Consider the following 25,373-nt stretch of genomic DNA (forward strand, 5'->3'; position numbering starts at 1 on the left):
CCAACGATATGCTTAAAAGTTGCCTTCCCCTTTAAAAAAAAAAAGTTTCCCTACCTATGCAGAGAATCAGACCGCTGCTGTTGGCCAACTCCTTCCCATTCAAAGGATGCTGCAGAGCCAGGGAGAGTGGGAGTAACCAGGATAGGCGACAGCCCACATAGCATCGTGGCCATCATGGGAGGCAGCCCAGGAAGCGCACTAGTAAGAATAGGCGAGATGCTTGCTGGCAGGCCAGGCACACACATACATACATACATGCATACATACATACATATCGCTCTTCATAGAATGCAGAAAAACAATGTGTGGCTTCACTATCTGCTTCTGAAGTCAAAATGCTTGGAGTGCAATCTATACTGGTAGTTATTAACTGCATTCTGATTGGCTGGGAGGCGGTCAACAACCTCTGTGTGCTAATAACGATTACTATCAAACTTACCGGTGCATAATCTTAACAGGTCTGGAAGATGAAACAGTCAGACTGCCATTTGGCACCCATGACCTGCCTAATGTAGAAGACCACTCTTACTGACGTGTACTCTATACTGCGATGAGGCACCAACAGTCGGTGGCGTTGCTAGGGGAGTATGGGGGGGGGGGGCAGCCCCCCCCCTGTGAAACCCTGTGCCCCCCCTACCTAAAACGAGCAGGGACCATGTTCTCCCCTACATTTGTCTGTGCCCCCCCTACTTTTGTCTTTGGTGACCTCTGTGCCCCTCCTAAATTTGATTCCTGGCGACGCCACTGCCCACAGTAAATAAAGTAATCGGTAGGGGGATGTAGCTACACCTATAACCAGCTTCAGTTGTGCAACTTGGATTTTAATAATTTGTTAAATTATATCCTTGCTGCAAGGGTGAAACATAATCCTAAGAATAACAAAAGGGGGACACACTGCTCGAGCCCATCAGGGGGAAAGTCTGCCCGGGTAAACTTCCAACATTGCATTCGCCAGGTTTATGCGGTGTATGCTTTATCATTATGGCGCAAGATCCTGTGGCGCAATGATCAGATACTTGGATGGCCATCCAGGCTGTTGGAGGTTGCAATTGCTTGGGCATTGGGTGTGATTCCAAGGTATCCATCAAGAGGGATGTCATGAGCCGCTTTGAGTTGCTCAGCTCAGTGTCAGTTGACTATGACCACGGCTATCCATAGAACCTTTGGAAAGCTCTGCATAGCATCAGGAGGCACTACTCCCAAAAATCTGATCATATACTAGAAAGGAATTCCTCTGCTACATGTACCAGGATGGCAAGGATCAAGCCGTATTGGACTGTCCTCATGGGCAGAACCAGGCTATATGCAAATGGACATTTCTCCTCTGGAGTTTGTACAGAGTGCTAAACTGCGATTTGCAGATCCTCCTGGGACAGCAACATACATCAGAAGAGATTACTGGCCCTTATTCTTAATAGAGAGGCTTTCACAATCTTAGAAGAGACGGGCACTGAAAGACTGCTCTTGGGGGTTGTGAGGGGGCGTGCGTTGGTGCAGGGTAAAGATGGCTGCTTAAAAAGCTTAGCTCACCCTCATGCCTCATTTTAGAAGGGCCCTGTGGTAGCATATGCCGTGCTGGAGGTTTATAATCTAATTGGCCAAAGTGGAATTACAGGCGGTTCTCTTGAGCGGTCTTACTAACCACTACGATCGCTTGTTTGGGCGATGCTCAACGATCGTCGCTGTGGGAAGAGGCCATCTGAAGGCTGGCTGACACTCCTGAAGAGATTGGACCCTTCTTTTGGTGACGCACCATGAACGAGGGACGATGCAGAGGATGACCCTCGTTTCCCTCTATTAAGTTGGGCATTCCGAGCACCTTATTGCTGAGATGCTCAAGCACTTTATGGCCATTATTGCCTATCATCAGGGGTTGATATTTTAACTAGCGTTCTTCACAATTCTCCTCTCAGCCTCTCCCTCTTTCCGCAGAAATAGCTGAATTTGGTGGCATCAGGCTAGAAATCATATTGCCTTTGGTGCCCTTCACAACAGCTGTGAACTGTTGCAAGGAGAAAACCAAATCAAACTCAAAGATGTCTTAATGATTGGGTTGGAGACGGGGTTAACTGTCCTTGAGGCCATGGGACGTTTGGTCACTTGGACCACTAGCTGTCAGGATCTCTAGTTTGGATCCTTCTAGGTACAAAACGTTCTTAGTTCTTATTCCAATGATCTTAGTGACGCAATGCATAAAATTACGAAGTAGTCTTATACTGAAATGAAAGTCACCTTCCAGCTACGGGAGAGCTGTGGTTTTACAAAATCTTATCATGGGTTGAAGGTAGGAAAGGTTTTCGGATAACTGAAATGAACAGAACACTATGCAAGACTTCTTTCTGGTTTACCACAAGATCTGCCAAAGTCGGTCATCAACAAAGACTTGTCTAAATAATTCAGTTTCCAAGAATTTCCAAAAATGCAGGTGGCTATTTTAAGATCGGATTCTTGCCACTCCAGAGTTTGGGACCTTGAACTCACAGAAACGTGCCTCCATGTTTGGGACATGCGAAGGAACGCAACGCGCTCAGGTGAGAATTTCACTATCTGAGGCACCTTACTCACTAGCCGTAGGCAGTCTTGATCTTCTTCCGAAAGTCTTGGGATTGCGTGACTACCCAAGTCAGGGGCTGCAAATAAAAGTTGAAAGGTGTTGCAACCGAAAGGCATGTTTGTGGACACGGATGATGAAATTGTTGGTCTATGATGTGGTGAGGCCAGTTCTGGGAAAGACCACATGCTAAACTCACGCCCATTTTCCAACCAGCCCTGCAGACTCATGAGCCGCCATCAGTGCTCCAGATCAGATTTTGAAGTGCAAGTATTTTACTCCCGAATTTTTTTCAAGTGGGAAGTAAAAAGTAAACATTATTCCAAATAGGAGAATTTTATAATTGAGGAAAATAAGATCAAACCGCAAAACAAATGTTTTAGTAATAAACATTTCTTTGCATCTAGCTAGTCATGCATGTTAAAAGAAGCACGCTTACCTCTTCAGACAATGATGGTAGTTTCTTATGGTGGCATTCGGTCTACTGTTCATTGAGCTGTGGGCGAAAGCACGTGGAAAAACTACGATGTACTCGTTTTCTACTTTTTTGGGGGAGTGTTTTGATTCCCCATGTTTCGTTTTTTGGTATAATTTGCCTATTTTTAGGGAGTAACAGTTGTTGATACAGCCCCCATCTGTAGGGCTGCCCACTATTTCTTATGTTGTGCATTATAGAACAGAGCACCCCTTTTTCCCTCCCAACCCACATTGGATAAAGCTTACTGCAATGTTTTGTCAATTTTTGGCAGGGTGGGGGGCAAGTCTGATAGGGAAGGAGTCAGTAGGGGTCTTAGAACTTGCTCAAAATTGCACCATCACAAAACATTTTGACGCAAGGCAGGAAAAACGAGCAAACTGATTTGTCATTCCTTTCTGTTTACGGGAGAATAACGTTGCTCTGCGTTGTGGGAAGCAAACTGGTTTCTTTTTATGTCATGCAGCAAACATCTTTTTTCCTAGGGCAACCATCTTTATGCAATATGTATTGGGGCAAAACAGGTTTGCGCCATTCCATATTACACAAGAAACAAGCTTAGCGCTGAGTGCATTTGCGCACTTTTGTGCAAAAAGCAAATCTACTCCCCGATGTTATGTTACTTAGCATTTATATAGCGCTTTATGTATCATTGGTATGATATCAAGGCGCTGGTAGCTTGAACGCCCTCGGGAACCATAGTTCAAGTCAGTAGAGAGAAGGAAAGAGTCATAAGGTGCGTGGGAGCACCGGATATGTGTGCAGATGGTGTGGCACTCGTATGATAGCTGCTTCTTAGCAGTAGGTGTGGTGGTTGGGAGATCAGGAGTATGTGTTCATTCTGGTGGGTTGATACCCAGACTGTTTTCATGCTGCGTTAGGCCTGAGACGCATAGGCTAGCGGGTGTGCTGAGCCAGCTGTTTTTAATTAGGATGATGAAGCGCATGTGTCGGGTGTTAGTATGAGAACAGCTATACCGAATGAGTCATAGTATCGCTGTGTTCTAGTCGAGTGGCGGTGTGTAGGAGAGAGTGAGCATGGTGATGTGATATGTGGTTTTCAGTAAAGTGCTTGAGATCGAGCGCACATCTGAACCATTTATTCTACCCGTTTTATTCACTCTGTTCATACATTTCATCTGGTTCTTCATTTGGTTTAGTAGTCATTCCATTCATTCCATCATTCCATCATTCATCTACATAAACTGTTCTGCCATCTCCATCCGATTCTGCCCACTCTATCCGTTCCATGCACTCCACCCCCCAAGCACTACATCAGATCCATGCACTTCATCCATTCCATCCACTCTGACCATTCCTTTGACACCCTCCCTTACATCCACTCTATCCGTTCCAAAGTGGGCTCGACGAAGGTGCTGCAGGGCTGGACAACTGCCATACAATACTGCACTGGGAGGCCAATCAGGGCTGGAGGGAGGAGGGGGAGAGCCCAAAACAGGATTCAACGGCCTAAAACCAAAAGCACAGGAGAGCGTGGTGAATTCTTAAAATGGCAAATTACATTTTTAAAGCAACTAGAGGCCTGGAAAAGCACTAGACTCACCTTCTAGGCACAGATGTAAAGTGTACTCGACGAAGGTGCTGCAGGGCTTGACTCCTGCCATCCATACCGGATTGGGAGGCCAATCAGGGGTTGAGAGATGCTGGGAGGAGGGGGGGGGGGGGGGGACCAGGAAACAGGAACAGAGCCCAAAACAGGGTTCAAACCCTGAAACCAACGCACAGGAGAGTGTGGTGAATTCTATGTCCTTCATAGGTCGTAACCGAGACTGAAATTAATAGAAAAGGAGGTGGTATATGGGAGAGTAGTATTTTGTGATGCGCTGTCGAATTATTAGATAAAGTTTATTATTGAATATAGACATTTCCTGGGACCTAGACCCTGCTGGAGGGGTGCGTTCAGCATCTCTAGGTCTAGTGCCAAGGTTTCCATGCCCCAGTCTCTTCTTTTATGCCCATAAACAGCACCAAGCAAGATTCAAAACTAGCACATCACATCAGCTGGCACAAAGCACCAAAAGATTGATTAATTACTATAAATCTTCTGTTGTATAGGCATTTTGTATACATATTTTCCGGCAAGTACTTGTTTTCAGTCTTTACTCCAGTCTTGCAGTCAACATAAAGCTGTAAATAACAGTTGCGCTAATACATATATAGCGCAACTAGTAGAAAGTACCCATACTCGGCACAAGTGCTTTAGATATGGTAACACTCAATTGTTGAAAATCTATGATCCTGTGGACTCAGCAGGGAGGCAGTACCCACAGCAGAGAAGCAACATCCACTATGTTCTGGAAGTTTACGGCCACATTTATTCTCAACATTTCAGAACCATGAAAAAACAATCATAAAAGTGAACCAAGATGATCATAACACATCAATTTTATATACATGATCGATTCTTCCTTTGTCAATTATATTTCGTAACGCATTTTTTTCCCCAGACAAGTGGTCCAGGTGATAACCCTATAACTCCGCCCCTTATGAGCACCGTACAGCAGTGAGATCCTCCTAGTGTGGACCTCCCTGCCATACCCTTGGGGGGCAATCACAGGAGACACCCTGGTCTCTTTTCGCCACCGTCCACCACCTGGCCCCACCTCCCCTCTTGGTGCCTCCCCGTTGGAACCCCACCGGCCCAAAACTCCTCAGTGAGAGGTAGATAGTGCAATCGCCACTGCATCCTACTGGCCTCAGGGTCCCCCCGGTCCTCCCACAACCAATCAGGGGCACCCCCTGACCCCCATCAGTTGTGCACATCAACCCCACACAGTTCTCCAGTAGCAGGTCAGTACCCTTTTTCGATAAATGAATGCCATCCATGTGCAAGTTCTCGATCCTCTCACCAGACCATTAGCCACTACCCACAGCAGGCCGCGGCTGCATGCTAGTTGAGCCAGTTCATTGTTCAGCTTTCTGGTGGATATGTTCAAGGGCCTAGTGGGGCCTAGCATCCTCCCCCCACCACATCTTGACCGGGTATAATCTGTGACCAAGCGATCACCGCATTTGGGAAAAATCTTCCAAACAGACACCAAAGATTCTCTGGCTTTCTTCCGACCCAAAAGGGACCAGGTCATTGCCCCTGATGTGCAAGATCACCAGATCCGTTCCAGTAATTGTAGGGCTGTGCTCCGATGGTAACCACGTCCTGAACATAGTCAATCCTCATTCCGCCCTTTCCTATCCAGCGCCCCTCTATCCCTGGGCACCCCAGCACTCTCCGACATTCGCAGATCTTCTCTCCATTTGGTTGATGAACGTGTAACCAACCACCCATACCACTTTCATTGGCAGCATCCTCTAGGTATTTAAGGAATAGAAAACCACACAGATGCTGGTTTCGGTTTCATACTTCCAACATCACCCCCCCCCACCACCACCACCACCCAGTCCCACCAGGCACACTCCCTTAACATGACAGGTGAGGCCTAATGTAGCCCTTGAATGCACCAGACCTCAATCTCCCGATCCTCATCATCTGGTTGTCCTCCAGCCCGCCCGGCAGCCATGGTTGCCACTCCAATTCAGAAAGAAAGTGGGCGAAACCTAGTCCCCCACCCCTAGGCTCGCCCCCACCAGGGGCATTTGAAAGATCACTCTGAACTGAAACTGAGAGGCCCCCGACCCATCTAGGTGCCTCCCCTTAACACCACGTACTCCCCCAGGACAGAGCCTAGACAAATCAGCCTATCAGCATGCACCCCTAAGGTCACATTGGCCCTTCTTCCCTCTTGATCCATTTTAGAGGATATCAGCACCAGCTGCACTACGGGGCCCCTCAGAAAGGACACAGTCAGCGCCAAGCTCCCTGATCCCGCTGTCCTGGATTTTCCTACCATTTCCCAGATCCTGAATGCCCCAAAGAAATTGCGTCACAAATGCTGCACGGAACCGGGCAATCTCGTAGTTGTCCTGGCATATCCCCCTACGACCCCTGCCTCCAAGAGCTACCACTAACAGCCTCAGTTTCTGAGGGTCCAATTCTCTCCTAGGGTCCCTCTGCCCCTTAACCAGCTTCCACCAGCCCATCAGAGCCGGTTTCAATGCGAAATCCATGGATGGACTGACCACCCCACGCAGCCCTGCTACAAACCTCACAACTGCTACCTTAATCTTGTCTGACCCACCGCACCCCAGTCCTGTGCAAGTGTCCCAAGAAACAAAATCAACGAATCCCGGTGAAATGCGTCCCCTGCCCCTAGCGCTCCACAAAAAGCCATGTATTCCCCAAAAGCCCTCTCATGTCTTTTTAGACAGGGAACCTATGATCAAGGGTGCTATATTTGGGCACTAAGCCTCCAAAGAGTGTCAGGAAAAGGGGTCATCACTTTCTCTACTTGGGACAGCCATCTACAAAATTCCTGCATCTTAAAACGAGACATGCCATCAGCTGTATTATTCATCACACCTGGAACATGTTTGAACTGAAAATGTATCCCTTCATTCAAACATAGCAAGACCAGGTGCGCGCTTCAGTAACCTCAGTACCATGGGACAGGATGCCCTCCGATTGCATTCATGGCCATCACCACCGGCATGCTATCTGACCAAAACACCACATGCTTCCCCCGCAGCCCCTCCACCCAGACCATGAGAGCCACAATGATGGGGAACAATTCCAAGAAGGTTACATTTCTAGTTCAACCCCTGCTGGCCCGATCCGCAGGCCACTTTAGGCCCACACCAATCATTTCCCAGAATGGCGTGGAAACCCGCCCCGACTGCAGCATCCGTGTACAGCCAAATCCCTGCGTTCGAGTGTGCTACATTTGGCCATATTTGCACCTTGTTGAACCCCTGTCAGGAATGACTCCCCGACTGAGGTCCTGCCTTACAGATGGGGACAATCGGGTGTGATGGTGCTTTGCCGTCATCCTCTTCATTGCCCCCGCTATTGCTCGCGAAAAGGAGCGCCCCATTGGTAGAATCCTGAGCGCAAAATTCAACTCACCCACCAGGCGCTGCAATCTTCCTAGCGGGACCTTTTTTGCTCGTGGGCAGACGGAGAAGGATTCCCTGAACTCCTCCACCTTTGCCACTGCCAGCCGGCACTCTCCCCAGCTCACTCAACGTTGATTACCAGGAAAGTGATAGACAGTACCCTCCGTTTTACCTTTTGCTAGTGGTACCCCCCAACTCTCTGGTTACTTCATGGAATGCCTCCAGTGTGCGCCGTCACTGCCCTGATCCCGGCTGCCCCAAAAACAAAGTTATCCAAATAATGAACGATCCCAGCTCCCTTGCACCGCTGCTTCGTGACCCATTCCACAAAGGTACTGACAAGTTCAAAGTAACTGCAGGATATGAAGCACCCCATGGGTAGGCATTTATCTAAATAAAAAACGCCCCACCCCCACATACACGCCCCCCCCCGCCACACCTGAAATCCTAGCAGATGGAAATGCTCGGGGTGCAACGGAATGAGCCTAAATGCGGACTCCAGGAACTGGAAGGGATCTGACGTGGAGAGGAGGGCGTCTCCTCCAAGCTCAGGCAAATGACTAGAGCCACATGGAAGGAAGCGTCCCTCACCCCTGACTGCATCATCACTGACGCCCCCTTTGGGGATGGCAAGTTCTGGATCATTCTGAACGTGCCCTCCTCCTTTTTAGGCACAATCCCCACAGGGGAACATACATTCTGTGAAGGGGTGGGGGGGCGGCTGAAAGGGCCCCCCACACTACCCAGCCTCCTTTCTTGAAGAAAAAAAATGTCCCATCAATATGCCCATATTACTAGAAGCAGAAAACGGTTTCTGGTACCGAGGGGCACATGGCCTCTTGCATGGGAATTCGAAACCCTTCTGAAAATCCCTCTACCAATGAACTTGCATCTGCCCCCCTCGGGTATCTGTCTGCCCAGAAGTGCAAGACATCCAACCCGATAGGCGTGGCCAGTGTGTCCCACCATGGTGCAGCTGGCCCATGGCTCTGATCTCCCCACCCCCCAATCCAGTTCAACGCTTGCTGCTTCTGAAGCCCTAAACCTCTCATGTGCCAGCCAGGCCCCAAACATACAGTCCTGGTACGTGGAAAGGATCAGGTGCAAGTAAGACCAAAGTCTCCGATTTTTTACTCAGGAACTTTTCCTTCTCCCCTTTATTCCTCGACCACATCCGTTAACCTATATAGCGGTGCAAAGACATCAACAATTTCTCTTTCCGAAACGTATCTTAACTCGGGGGGACACGTGCCATGTGAGCATACCTGACCGATAGGCGGTGAGTGCCCTCGCATCACTCATTTGTGTCCCTGCTATGGCCGCACCCATCGTCCCTCGTGCCACCCCCCCCCCCCCCCACATTGTCATTGACCTTGCTGGTGTGTGTACCCAGTCTAGTCCACCCTAGCACCGCTATGTTGTTCATAAGCAGGACCCTCACAACGCCCATCCCTAGCGCGGCCCTATTCCCGGTGCCATCCAATGCCCCTGGACGGGCACCCCCAGAACCCCTCTGGCCCTGCGCCAGTTCCTGCTGCCCCAGTGCCCCCTTGCCACACCCCCACGGTACCCCCAGAGGCTGCCCCCACATCATTAGTTATCCTCCCATTCCACCAATCAGCTGGGGTGACGGGGTTGCCACTGTGCACCAACCCCTCCTCCCACCCCCCCATCGCCCACGGAGACACTGCTGCTCCCGACTGAGCATCACGCTGCCTCCCTCCCTAACAGGATTCAAGGCTGTGACCTGCAGGTTTGCTTGCGAATCATTGACAGGCACATCAGCCAAGCGCTGTGTTCAGCTCTCTTGCCTGCAAAGATTACACAGCTGAAATTCTGACCCTGAATTTGTTGACGTTTTAATGGAGGAATGGGGGCGAAGGGGGTCCCAGTAGTGTTTCTAAGGCTCAAAGTACAGCCTGGGTCACTGACATGTAGCACTTTTAATGCGTACGGTTTCTTCACTTCAATGTTTATATGGGGCTTTGGTTCTACTGCAGCCTGTAGGCCCAAAATGCACCACAGAATCACGGGACTTCATTTGCTAACGAGGCCAACAACCTGCGAAGGAAATCATTCAGTCCAGTGAACATCCCACCCGGTTTCCAGCTACATTGGTATTGGTTGTTGCACACACCCCTTCGCAGCCACTCGGAATGTTGACGGCTTTGTGAGAACTCAGACGCAGGCAAGATGTCCCCTCGTGCTCTGCCCGGCTCAGCCGACCAGCACAGGCACTATAAGTGGAAAAATACAACGTACTTCGGTCCTACACAACCATATCCCAAGAAAATCCTGTCACCAACGCTAGAGAAGCTGCTGAACAGAAAACCAGAGCCCCGGTTTGGGGAAATGTCTGCCCATAAAACGGTCCTTCTCCAGGAGGATTATTTTTCAGCCACACCTCCATACATTGATAGGGAACACCCAAATGAACACCGCAATGTGGGAACTAAAACATGGGGGAAATGTTTTCCATCTCCTATACGGAAGCCCTTTATTGTTACACAGCACATCTTAAAACCATAAAACCTGAACCTTGTCCTTTAAGTGCTACAAAATACAACCAACACATGTTGTCCATTTACTTAAAATACTATTAAAACTAACATGGTGACTTAGAACCCCACCTACATTGTTATTAGCAATATGTGCCAATGTCCTTTCATAGGCCTTGGGTGCGGTAATTATCACCTGCAACGATTACTGGAGGAATCGGTCATGAAGCGCTATATAAAAACCTGGTGTGTCTGGGGTTTTGCAAAACCAAAGAATGAGATTTAGCGAAGTAATCCTGGCAAATTAAATGCATTTGTGTTTATGGCCAGATCCTAAAAAATACAAAAAGTATGTTAGTTCAGGGGGCTCATTAACATGCGCAATGGGGAGTGACATCACCAGAAATTAGCAGATCAGAAAAATATGCACATTTCTTTCAATGGACTTTGCATTACCGAACAAAGTGGACTGAGCAAATGGGAATTTGCCTTTCGGGTTGAACCCAAGAGAGAATATTTTCTTCTAATAGTGTCGGTAAATTAAGAAAGGTGTGCAGGTTTAAAACCCCAAAAGATCCCAATATTTTGCCTGGAGCTCACAGTTCTAATGTTTGTTTGTTTTATTATTTATATTGCGCACCAGACCCAGGGGTATTCGGGCGCAAAAGCATAAAAAGGGTTGTTAAGCTTAAATTACATAGTGGACATGAAAAATACAGCTAAGGTTACAATGCTGTATGCATGAAACAACAGGCAGTAGGTATATACAATAAGTAACAGGAATAAGCGTGAAGCACATAAATATAGCAAAAGCAGTGAGGTCTCGTATATACAATAGATCCTAGGAAGGATGCAGTTCAGGTAGGGTCAGACATCATGTTCCTTTAGCCAGTGAATGAGACTAGATCTAAATTGTAGGTAGGGCAGGTCTTCCCTTAAAGCAGGGGGAAGGGGGTTCCAATATTGTGCTGCTTTAACAGGGAAACTACTCCCGCCGGATTTAGTGAGCTTAAATCTAGGTACTAGTAAGAGGTTAGAGTTAGCTTTTCTTAGGGGGCGAGAGGCTGTTTGTCTGATGAATCTGTGAGGTATTGTGGGGCTGCGTGGTTAAGGCATTTATGTGTCAGAGATGCAGTTTTAAGGAGCATTTTATCTTTTGTGGAGAGCCAATTGACGGATCTCCCAAGATCAGATATATGGGCATTTTGAGGAGACTTAGGGCAGCTATCAGGGCATTGTTTTGAAGAGTCTGAATTTTGGATGTAATGTATTTGTTGCTTCCTATATATAAAGCATTACAATAATCCAATTTGGATAAGATTAGTGCTCTCGCTAAAGTGATGCAGTTGTCGGGTGAAAGGAAGGGCTTGGCTGCTCTTATTAGCTTGCAAGTGTAGGATGTGGCTGAGGCCATAGCATTTACTTGTTTACCAAAGGTGAGCGTGGAGTCTATGTAGAAGCCAAGAGTTTTAACTACCTTGGCCACAGTAATGTTGTCGATTAGGAGGGAGGCGTAGTTAGGACCTAGTTTTTTAATGTTGGATGTGTACCTAGAATGAGGAATTCTGATCATTCAGTCATAGACCGTGAGAGGCCATCCATGCCTGGATGATGAGGTAAACTCTGTTCACAAAGGCCAAATCCTTGTCATAATCTCCTGCCAAAGGGATAAGGATCTGTGTATCATCGGCATAATTTGTGTAGGTGATACCTAGACCATCTAGATCATCGAAAAGGGGCTTTGTGAAGATGTTGTACAGAGTGGGCGATACACAGGAGCCTTGGGGTACACTGCACGATCTGGGCGCGGGGTCCGCGGCTGCTAGGGGAGAGAATACTCGCATTGTCCTGTTATGCAGGAAGGACTGGATCCAAGCGACTGCCTCCTGAGAGAAGCAGGCCGCAGATACCAGATGGTTGCAGAGTATTGAGTGGTCCACCAGATCGAACACAGCTGAAAGGTCGAGGAGTAGGAGTGCTGTTTTACCTTTGTCTCTTAGAGTGTCTATTTGTGCCTTGAAGTCTAAGAGTGCAGTCTCAGTACCATGCTGAGGTCTGAAGCCAGACTGACAAACACCTAGGAGGTGTTTTTGTTCCAGATAGTGCTGAATTTGTACGTATGCTACTTTATCCAAGATTTTAAGTAGGAATGGCACTGTGGTTATGGGGCGGTAATTAGTTGGGATAGAGGGGTCAAGGGTTTGTTTTTTGAGGAGGGGGGAGGACCCAGGAATGTTTCAGGTTACTAGGTATGGTGCCTGATGTGAATGAAGCGTTTATACATTTTGTGATGAAAGGGGAGAGTTCACGGGCAGCGTCTTTTATAATTTGGGCTGGACATGGGTCACCTTGTGAGGGTGAGGATAACTTTCTCAACTTCTTTGGTAGATACTTAACGAAAGTGGAAGCTAGGGGTTAGTGATATGGGAGGAGTGAAGGTAGATTGCGGGTATGGTAAGATATTTGTGGCAGCCTTAGAGGTGGTACCATTGATATCAGTCTTGGAAGCAGTAATGGTATCTTTTTTATTGTTAATCTTCACCTGGAGCGTTGTTATCTTATTGGCCAAGGCATTTTGTACACTCGTGCACCAATTCTTATCCTTAAGACAGGAGTCAGGAGCTTGAATGGGGGATTCTACCTCTTTAAGGATGGTGAACAATTCTTTGGTATTTGATTTGGCTTGGGAAATTCGGGAGTTGTAGGATGTTTGTTTAGCTAAAATAATTTCTTTTTTGTAGAGAGTGGCTAGTTTATTCAAGTTATTTTTGTTGAGGTCGGACGGGTCTGATCTCCAGATTTTTTCGCTTAGACGTTTCTCTTGTCTGATAGCTTTCAGATAAACCAGGTGTTTAAGTGTTGGCGGGGTTTGCTCTTTCTGATGTTCAGTGGTGCAATGACGTCTAAAGATGCGGAGCATCACTTCGTTGTACATTTCTACCATGGTGGCTGGGTCAGTCTGGTCTGAGATAGAGTTTAGTGTGGGAAGGATGAGGGGGATGAGATTTTCAGGAGTAATATTTCTTTTGTTTCTGGTGGGAGCGGCAGGAGCTATGTTGCTAGTATTCATGGGTGGTGTGGCTTCTAGGATGAAGGATATCAGGTAGTGGTCGGACCAGGGCTGAGGCATTATGGAAGTGATAGTGGTTGGGCAGTTGTGTTCAGCAATCCAGTCGAGGGTCCTTCCTTTAATATGCGTAGGTTCTGTAATCTTTTGGGTGAATCTTAGTTCCTCGAGGGAGTTATTAATCTGTAAGGCATTGGGGTCGAGTGGGTCACTAAATCCGAGGTTGAAGTCTCCTAGGATAAGGCAATGTGAAGAATTTTTTAAGTTGTCAGATAGTAAGTTCATGAGGTCTTCCTCAAAGGAGCCTAGGGGCCTGGGGGTCGGTATATCAGATGAATGGTGATAGTGTGATTGTTGGCGATGGTGAGTTTGGCCGTGAGAGATTCACAGGAATCTGTGTTATAGAGAGTGGAAAGTCTTAGCGTTAGGTTGTTAACAATTAAGGCCTCCACCTCTGGAGGTGGTACGATCCAGTTTTAGAGTATAGTTGTCTGGAGTGGCTAGCATAATTGCTGGGCCTGCTGCAGGGTGAAGCCAGGATTCGGTAATGGCCAGGAGGTCTATGTTTTCATTTTGGATTATGTCTGCTATATCTGTGGCATGGGCTACCATGAAGCGGGCATTTATTAATGCACCTTTTATGCCAGTTTGGGTGGATAGAGCAGATATCGGTTGATCTTTGTGTTGGCAGTTCGAGGAGGAAGTAGGATCTCTAAAGAGTCGATGGTTGAGCTGAAGTGGATGGTGGCGGTTGTTGTCCTTATGGTGTTGGATATTAGTAGTAGACAGGGTGTCCCTAAGGCGAATAGTGGTGAGGTGGGCATTAGTTAGGGGATCATAGATTCTTGAGAGTCTGGCACGAAGATTAAAGTTTCTCTTTTGGAGGCTACAAGGTTTAGTGGCCATGCCGGCAGACTCAGGATGTACACTCACATGTGTTAATTGGTACGGAGACTGGGACATGTTGAGGTTTTGATCAAGTTGAGGATAGTTATGAGTAGAACAGTATAGAGTGATGGCAAATACATAGTATGTTCGTATAGGTGGCTAGAGTGCTAAGAATGTAAGGCTAGGCAAAGCTGATCATGACAATCAGGGCAAGCTATGAGGCAGATATCATATGTTTGCACAGTCTGTGGCTTTGCTGCTTGGCCGGGAATGGGTTGGAGGTGTCTAGTTACAAAACTAAGTTCTCACACAATCTAGATGCAGCTTTGGTAGTATAGGCAAAAAATAGGTTGCTATAGGCAAAAATAGTTGGCAGTGGCTAGTTACTAAGACAGGTTCTCACACAATCTAGATGCACTTTTGGGTTGGCAGTGGCTAGTTGCCAAAAAAGGTTCTCAGATCTAATATCTGAGATTGCGTATTCAGTCACTTCCGTGTAGGCACATGGTGTGGTGGTGAAGTGCCCGAACTGAGAACCTCGCTGGCAGCGGTTCAAACCCCCAATACTCGTGACAACTGCCCGTTGCAAACGCAGAGGAACATTTTTAAAAAGACAGTGCAATTGTGTATAGGCGCTATACAAACAAGTAATCAATCTAATACATCTCGTTTTACCCAGGGCCTCTAGAACACCCACAGGGACGGCGTCCACCCTCCAAAAAAAGTGGCCAGACGCCGCCCTCCACCTGTGTGTAGCCTAGACTTGAGCCCTGGAACTCGCATACTTGAAACGGCCATGGGATAGCCACGGTCCAGCCCAGAGCAACGAGTGGGAGCAACACACCAGGTTCCTGCTGAAGGAGGGGCGTTCCTGCTCCAGTAGTTTGGCCCATTAGGTATCGCTTGTGACACCTATAGGCAGAAACTATTACATTAGAGTACAGATAGGGAGCACTGGCACATGAGGAGGGACACAGCTTGTAGGTGTTTGGTTATTTGCCCACCCTTTGATGACTGCCCAGGGCTATGCTAATCCCTATGCCCCTTCCCAACCAGTTTCTTTCATTACATTGCACTCTAAGGGCCTGCCAGTGTTTTTTTGAAAGTGAATGGCTTAAGAGTTGTAAACCCACTACTGCTGTAATAAAAAGTCTTAACCAGGTCTGCCTTGGCCCCAATCGATTTATAAGCAATATGAGTTTCCTTCACTGAAGTCCTGTTAAAAACAAGCATTGGCAAAGCCAGCAGTTTTGGCTTGTGCACAAGTATAAGGCATTTGCCAGGAGCTGCTATTAGATACCCAAGAACTCGCACCATTTCGCACCTGCCACCATCAATGTCCAGTTAATACCACTATAGCTGTACCTGGCAAGTCATTCACATGCAAATATTTACCCGTTCGTAGCTACCCATAACACCCCAAAACAGATGAAATCTCAGAACGATTAATGTCAATTTCAGGCATTTCTGAACTGCTTTGCGTCCATGAGTGGTTGTTGGAAAGTATCCATCACAATTTACAAAAATTCCCAAAAGTGTATTTAGCCGAAACATGTGCCCAGTCCCCTTCCAAGGAGGTGAAGACTCCAAAAAAAATGGTTTTATGAGATCGGAATTAGGGGGTGGCCAGGGAAGACTATAAACAGCGGAGATGGATTTGTGGCGTGTCCACTCGCTCCTTAGACCTTCAGTTAAGGAGCCCATAAAGCACTACACCAATATATAGGACTGGCTGTGCACAGACCACGTCACTGGTAATATATATTACCCTGCCAGAGAAGAACTAGCTTTTTAAAATCCCAATAAAGAAGGCACTTCTCCACTATGCCAGCAGCATGCTAGTCCCCACCTCCGAAAAATACGGGGAATTCCGCCATAAAAGCCCCATCATGTACAATGGACTCAAATTAAAATGGGGAATTACACCACCACCACCACTCGCAATCCGGCAGAAATTGACTGCTGGGATCCCGCCCATCTCGTAATGAGGCCCATACTCTTTTCAACCGGGCTGGCTACAACTGCACGCACATTGACTACACCTGTGTCGCCTGCCAGGCCAAAGCAGGCCTCATGTCAGCCAGAGTTTTTGTCCTCTTTCCCCTAAATGGTCCTCCCACATGGTGAACTCTGGTGATGGTGGTGGATTGGGGAAGAGCAAGAGAAAAGAGTTCTTCCAACACTAGGGCCCATTCGTGCTTGCCTCGATGCCCATAGTCAGCGCTCCGGGAAAAAGAAACAAGGAAATTCAACTCAGGAAAATATCAGTTGCAGGATGTATGAATTCCCATACAAAAGGAAGATCCTTCCCAGCAACAATGAAACAAGACCAAATGACAGGCCACTGTTGGAAGTGTCAAATGAATTTATTGTTTTTTTACAATGCACCTATACAGCCAAAAAGGTGTTTCCAGGCGCATCGAGGGAGGGGCGAAAACCAACAATAACGTTCCTACTAAGTCTTGAAACATTCAGAACCCGCAAATGCCGTAACAAGAATGCCAGGGAAGGGAGGCGAGGAGGGGCGGGGAAGAAAAGAGAAGATAACAAACAAACATTCCTACTAGGTCATGAGACAATTTGGAGTGTGCAAGTGCAGTAACAAAAAAAGAGGGGATGAGGGTGCCCACCAGATACCTCTGAAAGGACTTGCACCACATCAAAATCCATTTGTTGTTCGTACTCTATTAGTCAAGTCTAGTTTATGCTCGGGAATATCCCCCACCTGTGACATAAGAATTCCCACACTTGGGAGTAAAGCCGGAATTAAAGATTTGTATTTGAGTTTGTTGCTGCTTTACATTGAATGTCATTTAAATGGACGGTGGCAGAGATTTTAGAGGAGAGGACCGGGCATTTGCAGCTACACTTACAGACTGCATTCCGTATCCTGACTTCTAAAGGAAGGAGAGCGCAGCGGGTTACACAGAGAGGAAAAGGGGATGCAGAGGAGCTTCATAGCCAGGCCAGAAGGCCACAGTAGACAAGCAAAGTCACATGTGGGCAGTATGATTTCCTTGCTAGGTGCATTATGAACGATGGGGTCCGATAACCGACCTCATTTACAGAGACAGTTACCCCCACAGCATTTTATTAATACAAATAAAAATAAAAAACTCAAACTATTCTACACTTATTGATTGTATTCGGTGACCATAAGACACCAGGTATAGCAGTACACATGTAGACATGGGTCACTAAGTGGCTGGGGCCACCATCTATAAAACTGCAACATGTCCGGCAGGGAAGGCAACCCAGCAAACAGAAGACACATTTGCCAATTGCGCTTCACCAGCTACCCAAGTGCTGGGCAAGCTCAAGAGATAAAGAAAGGGGGGTCAGGGGGAGGGAAGGCGGTCCTTTATCGCATGGCCTAGATCTGGCCAATTTAATACAGTTTGAAGGGCAGCGGTACATTTCCAGATCCTGCCAATATATTCCAGGCGCAGTCACAAATGCCTCAATGTCAAATTATTGGTTATTGTTACAACATGTATGATATGACCATGCATAATATCTGAAGTACAACCTCAAATGCCCCAATAATCTCATTAAATAATTGGTTCATCATTGTATGTAAAGTGGAGTATCGCAGGCAACATCATATGGCAAGCGCGGCCCCAACTGTATAAGTATTCTGATGACAATTCTGTAGCGGGTTTTAACATCTTTGGAAAAATCTGTATGGTACTATGGGGCTCATTACAAGTTTGGCGTTGCAGGGGAGATAATTCCATTAAGCAACTTTTCCCACACCACCAAACTACAAGGTTGCCGGTGAGGTCGCATCATTTACCTCCAGCTTGGAGCTGGAGGTAGGTCAGGCACCACACCGGCAAAGAAATAGCTGGAATTACCGTGCCGGTATTCCCGATGCCGGTAATGCAGGCAATCTCCCATAGAGTCCCAAGAACTCCATGGAATGGGAATTATACCTACCGTTGCCGGCACCTGTAATCTGCAGGGAATTCCAGGAGATCATGCGCCGGTAGCGGTATTACCATTTGCCGGTATCCGGATACCGGCAAGCCTTTAATGAAGGCCAGTGTTTCCTGTCTGAGTCGCCTTTAGGGGACTGGATGCCTGCATGATAAGAGTCAGCCCTAGTTGAAAACGTTCAACTAATAAAGTGGCAGGGAGAGAGATCTGCATCTCCAGAAGGCATGAAGCGGCCCATTTCTGGAGTGACATCACCAGGTGTATGAGGTGGTAATGGTTCTCTGCTTCCGACAACCCATCGACGGAGAGGCAGCACTGCATGCATGCTCAAAGCCCAATCCAGTCTCTGCTGCCAACAGATCTGGCAAGCCCAGGAGAATGTTCCCAATCCTGAGCCACTGGCCCACCTCAGGACAATAAGTACCATCTGAAGTGCCATTTTATGGAGATCTCTACAAGAACGCTGAGCTTAGAAACCAATGTAGAACATGTCTTAGAGTGGCTGAGTACATATGTAGGCCACACACCATATACAAATATTCAGTCAGTCATTTGCTATGCAAAAGGCATAACCCAGTGGCTCCGAAACACTCAAATTGTTTGGAGTGGTTTGGTTTTGAGAAGCTTGAAGAGAGATTCACCCGGCTGCAGCCTAAACCATGGTCTTCCATGGCCAAATAACCTAGCCACTTCAGCTAATGCCTGGTTAGTGAAGAACCGCCCATTGGAAGGGCGCTGTCTAGCAGAGGAAGAGTTCATGCGACAGAGTACAGGTGAAGGCCAAGCCTGATTTTGTGCCTCAATGAGCTGCATGTGGGTTGGCTGCTAGGATGCCCAGCTTGCAGAACTGTGAGTCCAGAGTAAACCCCCGACAGCCTTGTAGGAAGCCTATGCAAAAACCAAGGTGTTGCAAAATTACTGCAAAGTCCTGCAAAAGTCCACGACACCGCGTATATGAATACCTGGCTTTACTGTAGAGTGTCCTGTAAGCCTCTTTCCCTCTGTGCTAAGAGCTCGTCCAATATTTGCACAATACCGCAGTGGCTTGCTGTTGCAGTAAAAGCCACTGAACCCGGACTGGGATGAGGATCCTCGGTCTCCAACTTGGCAAGATTCACTTTAGAGACCTATATACTTTCCTACAGCGAAGATGAGAACAACATTCAACTATTTCCTGAGCAAAATGCAGACGCGAGATATTTCTCTACGTGGCATTATAAACGTATTGTTATTGTTCGGAGAACAATTCCAGATTTCTTACTACAATGTCTAATTGGTAATTTTGCTGAAGGATAATCGTGTGGTAAGTGATCCTAGGTTTACACCAAAATCTGAGCACTCCTTGCCCCACCCTCGCCATCCCTCTTGTACTATATGTAGCCTGGGCATTCAGCCTCTTTAATAGACTGGGGGTTCATGACCTTGGATCAGGGGTTCCACGTGTTGGGCACCAGGGAGCTTAAGCAAGACTACGTTTAAACCTCCCCAAATCACGCTGGAGTTTACGGATAAATACACGATCTCTCACATTGCTGGAAAAAAAAAAACATGACCTAATCCTTCTCATAAAATCGTGCTAGGAAATGTATGTACCAATAATATGGGGGCATTGAAAGAGCAAACCGCGCTACCAAGACAAGTAGGCCTGTGGGCAGATAAGTAGGGGCTGAATAGGGCTTCGCTGATCGGAAGAAAATCCGGGAAGACGGGATTAGCCCCAGACAGCAGAGAACAGCAATACGCCTTCAAAGATGGAACTGGCCGCAGAAACACTGGTAAACATTGAGTCAGGGAATGAACAAATAATAGCTGCCGTAAGGACCGAGGGCTGGGATAGAGCGGTGGCCTGTAGTGCTGGGATCTAGTAATTCAGAAGCAGAGGCCCATTGGGAAATCCCACAATTGCCTTACAGCTCAAGCCACTACTCAAGGAAAGAAACACATCCTCCTCACAACCCATGGACTCACAAGGAAGAGAAGGAAGATGTTTCGATCAATAGGAGCGATGGGAAGAACTTTTTGGTTGCTACCGTCCGAGTAGATTACTACGCTGGTCATAAATGGCAGGCAATTTTTATTATATGTCCCTGTCCGCCTGGTCTTAAATTTGAGCTATATCCCCCTTAACTTGCTGCTGGCCATAGCACAGAGTTTACCCAAAAGAACCTTCTTCGCATGTTCATCCACTTCCTAAACCACCCACTGACCTGGGGACTTCAAAGGACCCTGCTCCAAGTACCCCATTTCCATACTCATCACTTCCTCCCAACGCCAACCTAGTCACATCCTCAACTGCTGCAGTTGCTCCTGCTGCAACCTCAATCTACCCTCTCACCGGGTTTAGGTCCAACCCTTCCCATCAGTGAACATGCACTAAGCCTATGGAATGACAACGCACTTTTCACGGCTCTCCATGATGGATCTCCATGAGACATGTATACTGCAAAAAAATACACAGCCACCCTTGCAGACTCCCGCACAGACTGAACCACAGTCATGCATTCCCCCCTCACTATCTAAAGAAGGCAGCTGGTGTGGCATAATTAGCAGCAAAGCCATCCCATCCATGACCCCCCCCTCATTGCTGGTCAATTCCTTGCATCTCAAATAAACAAGAACCATCATTAGAATCTCAACCATCTGGTACCCAATTCCTCCTTGAACCCAGACTATTTAGGCCCATATTGTTCCCATGGGCTATTAAAGCATCCCAACTATATTCAAAGCTCCATACCAGGACTACTCTCTCTTTCACATATCTCTAGTCTCTTTCCACGATCAACAAACTCACATACGAGGAAACTTGTGACCTGGTCCTCCCCTCTTAATTATTCACCCACCTCAATTACCCCCCCCCCATCCAGAAAATTCCAGACTTCACTCATTTCTCTCGGTCTAGCCTCTCCACTCCCTCAATGCTATCAGCACCATAAATTAAAATTAATCACTCCAAGCGGTGTCTCCCTTTTGAGAAGGCCATTGCCATCTTTAACTCAGCACTGGCCTCTGAAACGCCCAATCTCATCAGCTCCTATGCTCCATCCTTGCCCCAAGCCGCGATCTCCCCTTTAGTTGAACAACAACCATGCATTTACATTGCAGACATTACCCACTCTCTGGCTCTCCTTACCTTCAAGGAATATCTTCTAGCCATCTCATCTACCTCAGAATCAGCCAGATATAGATTCTACATCAAAATCATAGGATCCCTCCTTTCACATCCTCGCAAGCCAACTTTGACCCTCAAGTTGAAGCCGTCACTCTATACCCATGCTCCTCCCTCACGGTTATCAAATCTGCCGCCTACTTCTACTTGTAAGAGTCAGCATTAAAGGATACCTTGTCTACATTCCTTCCCCCCCACTTCTAGTGTCGTCTCCTTGTCAGTGGCTATGACAACCCTGATCCTCCCTCCGCTCTCATCCACCATTCAGCAAGTCTAACCAACACCCATCCTTGGGTATGGCATTCCAACCCGTTCTACAGTTGTCTCGTTTTCACCCCAGTCCAGTACTTGGTTGAAGAAGTTAGAGGGAAATGGTCACCAAGACTTGCATAGGAGATCTTGTAAGAATGCTAGAACATGGCTACATTCCAACCCATCAGAACGTGTGGTGTTCAACCACATCACTTGCCAAGCATGGAAGAACTTTATCTTCTCCAATCTGGATTCTAGAGCAGTCCCTCCACCAAAACGTCAGTGCCCTGGTCTCAAACTTCCTCACTTCAAAACCTTCCATTTTCATCCTCCTCATCTCTTGGCTGCCTTCAACATGATTGACCATCCTTAAGGTCTCCTCTCTCTAGGACACTACTCTTGCCTGGGATTGCCTCCATCTCCCTAACTCCCATCACCTAGAGCTCTTCAACCTCCTCTGCCACCGACACAGAATTCACCAAGAATCTGTCCATAGTGCACTCATTTTCACATTCTTTATCAGAAAGCTCAACTCTTCTTTTGGCCTCTGCCACCATTAATTGGACAATATCAATATTTGACTGCTTTGCCTCTTTCACCTTCAAATGTCTGTCGCCTGCCACTAGATGGATCTTCGAAGACTCGTCAAAAACAGAAATAATCAATTTATCATTCTCTAGAACAGTCCTAGGCACCTGGCAGCACTCAATGTTTGGCCCTAAAACTCCCATGATCCCATATCATTGACTGATTGCTAGGGATGATGGGAACCGTAGGCCAAAACATCTGCAGGGCCAAAGGCAAACCCACCACTGCTCCGGTGCCACATCTGTTCTGTCACCTCAAAAGAAAACTTATCCCCCAATGTTCCCACTGTATACCCCACAGCCCAAAATCGCATAGTCACATCGGAGCAATCTTACACTCAACCTGTGCATTTCCTCCAAACCCACTGCAACCCACAACAATCTGCCAAACATTTTGTAAGATCCCGCCCCACTTTAGCGTCCACTCGATCAACACCTGGATTCCCACTCTTGTCCTCACCAGCCTGGATTACTGCTCCAGCTTCATTCTGGGAATCTCCCTACCCCACTGTATTCCTTTGTGCCCTCAATAGAATAATGAATTTCACCATCTACATTCTCTACATAATCCCTCTCCAGCCGCTGCAAATGGTTTCCCGACAGCTTGCTCATCACATGTCTTCTCATCCTGAAAGCCATTCATGGACTGCTCTCATCCTCTAGATAGCAGACTCAGTCCCCCCTCTACTCAACCCCTTGCTTAACCATCCGGTTCCTCCGACGCTGTGCCCTTAGCATGCCATTCCCTTACCATTGGAAATCCCCATCACCCAAGAACATTATTTCAGGTCAGGCCTTAACCACTGGTCTAAATGAGCACTGGCAAAGTCACTAGGTCTGGCTCCAAGAATGTAGAGGATAAGATGTGTAAAGCCCCGCAGGGCAAATGAGGCTTAACGTCCACACATGCAAAGCCAAGCCTGCTTGCTTTGCCAGTAAACCATGCTAGATTTTGTACACAGGATCGGTTATAAAAGGATGAGTGGGAAGACAGTGATGCGAGAATACACATGGCCACTCTTACATTTTTCAGATATATATATAGACATATATATATATATATATATATATATATATACACACACACAACAAATTCTTCAACTCGGATTGTTGAATGCTTTACTCTGACAAGAGATGGCACGTGCAGATCAACAAACATGTTGCATGCAAAAGCTGCCCCTTTACTCCCAACAGCTTGTAAAGTTTTGTGGAAAAAATAATGAGGCCATCTTTCAAATACAATATGTGAGCAACACTTGTCCTAAAATATAATGCAGATTCAAGCAACAGCACAGTTCAAAATTGTCACACAAGAAAAATGCTCACTGAACCGAAACATCATTGGATAGCCGACATGACATTCATAGGAATGCCGCACATTTCAGGACTGTCCCCAGGAAAATACTACTTAGTCAAGATTTAATGGGCCAATAAAAGGAACACTCTGCATTACAGAGCAGCCGAGTCCGAACCTTTTTTTTAATTATTTTTTTTATTCTTTAGCCACAAGGAGTCAGACAAAAAGGGACGTTTTATTAACAATACCAAAAAAAGGAATGTACAGTAGTGTACCAAACAGCATCAATTGCAACAATACCTTTTTTTTTTTTAAAGTAATGTAGGGTAAAAGTGGAAAAGACATCAACGTAGTAACCAGCACAGCTCTGAAAATCAACATTCAACAACTCTCTCCCACTTACACACAGTTTCACTAGCTTCTACGAATGGCCGACACAAAAAGCAGTGCTTTCAACATTACGCATTCGTTCCGCATGAAGACACAGTGGATAGACACCATAGCGTTTCTGCAGACTGCTGCATACGTTCTGGCAGAGAGCAAAATCTCTCTAGCCAAGCCCAAAAAGCTTGACCCCTACCTCCCTGCAAGGAATCAGTCCTCCCACTTAACCCCCTACACTTTATGCAACTATATATGGGACTTTGTCACTGTTAGACTGTGCTGTCCCCGCGAGTCCCCCACATCCAAACAATCTGGTTGGTGTGAACACTTACCATTGTATTACCAATGTAAAAGCACTCAATGATGAGGATATTCGCAACAGTCCTGATGTACAGTGCACCGGACAGAAACAGCTTCTCCTCATCCTAAATACATGCATATAGCCCTACGGATAATGGGTGCATCAGCCACCTTTACTCTATAAAAATAGGCAAATACACCCAGAAGAGAAAACCAGGGAGTAAAAATACTCCCAGCAATAAAATAGGAAACGGACACATAAGGGGCCTGTTCCCCCGATTTCCCCCACACAGCTCCAGGGACACGTTTGGAATAGCAGTACACGTAGAGCAGGAAGACACTGTTCTTATTGCTGGCCCATCTGAAGAGGTTAAAATAAATCTACGTTGATAATGGGGTGCAAAGAAATATTTATTACAAAAACATTTGTTTTACAGTTAAAATATATTTTTACTTGCTAAGTAAATACTATCATTGAGAATAGGATCTACCGTTTTGCTCTCTAAAAAAATCATTTTACTCCCAACCTTAAAAAAAAAAAAATAATAATAATAATAGGTAGTAAAACACTCCTGCTTCAACATCTTATCTGGAGTACGGACTACATATACAACCGTGTGCTACAGAGAGGCAGCCAAAATGCCCAGGCATGCCCAACAATCTTTGTGAAAACATACTATATGGGCTCGATAGAGCCAGAAGAGTTTGATTTCTTTAACAACAAAAAAAGGCATAATTGCAAATAGTTTGACAATTTTCAATAGGTATCTGCAAATACCTGTAAGGGAAGTCTAGAAATCTCCCTGGGGGAAATCTAGAAATCTTCCTGTGAGAAATCTAGAAATCTAGTCCAATCATGATGCTGATATGGGAATTCAGAGGCGTTTCATTAGATACATCTGCAAGCACTCATTAAGTACCCAGGCAAGACTTCTAAAGGGTCTATGAAGATAAAAGTCATGAAGTCAAATGGAATCTTTGCAAATAAGTGTTTCTGGATT

General features: G+C 46.6%; 1 protein-coding gene across 6 annotated transcripts in view; it reads right to left on the bottom strand.

Moving 5' to 3' along the window:
• PHLDB3 (pleckstrin homology like domain family B member 3) overlaps positions 1–25,373 on the bottom strand; it is a 248,793-nt gene that overhangs the window by 195,745 nt on the left and 27,675 nt on the right. The window lies entirely within an intron of this gene.

This window comes from Ambystoma mexicanum, chromosome 1q (assembly GCF_040938575.1).
Source record: "Ambystoma mexicanum isolate Mex_15411 chromosome 1q, UKY_AmexF1_1, whole genome shotgun sequence".
NCBI classification, from domain to species: domain Eukaryota; kingdom Metazoa; phylum Chordata; class Amphibia; order Caudata; family Ambystomatidae; genus Ambystoma; species Ambystoma mexicanum.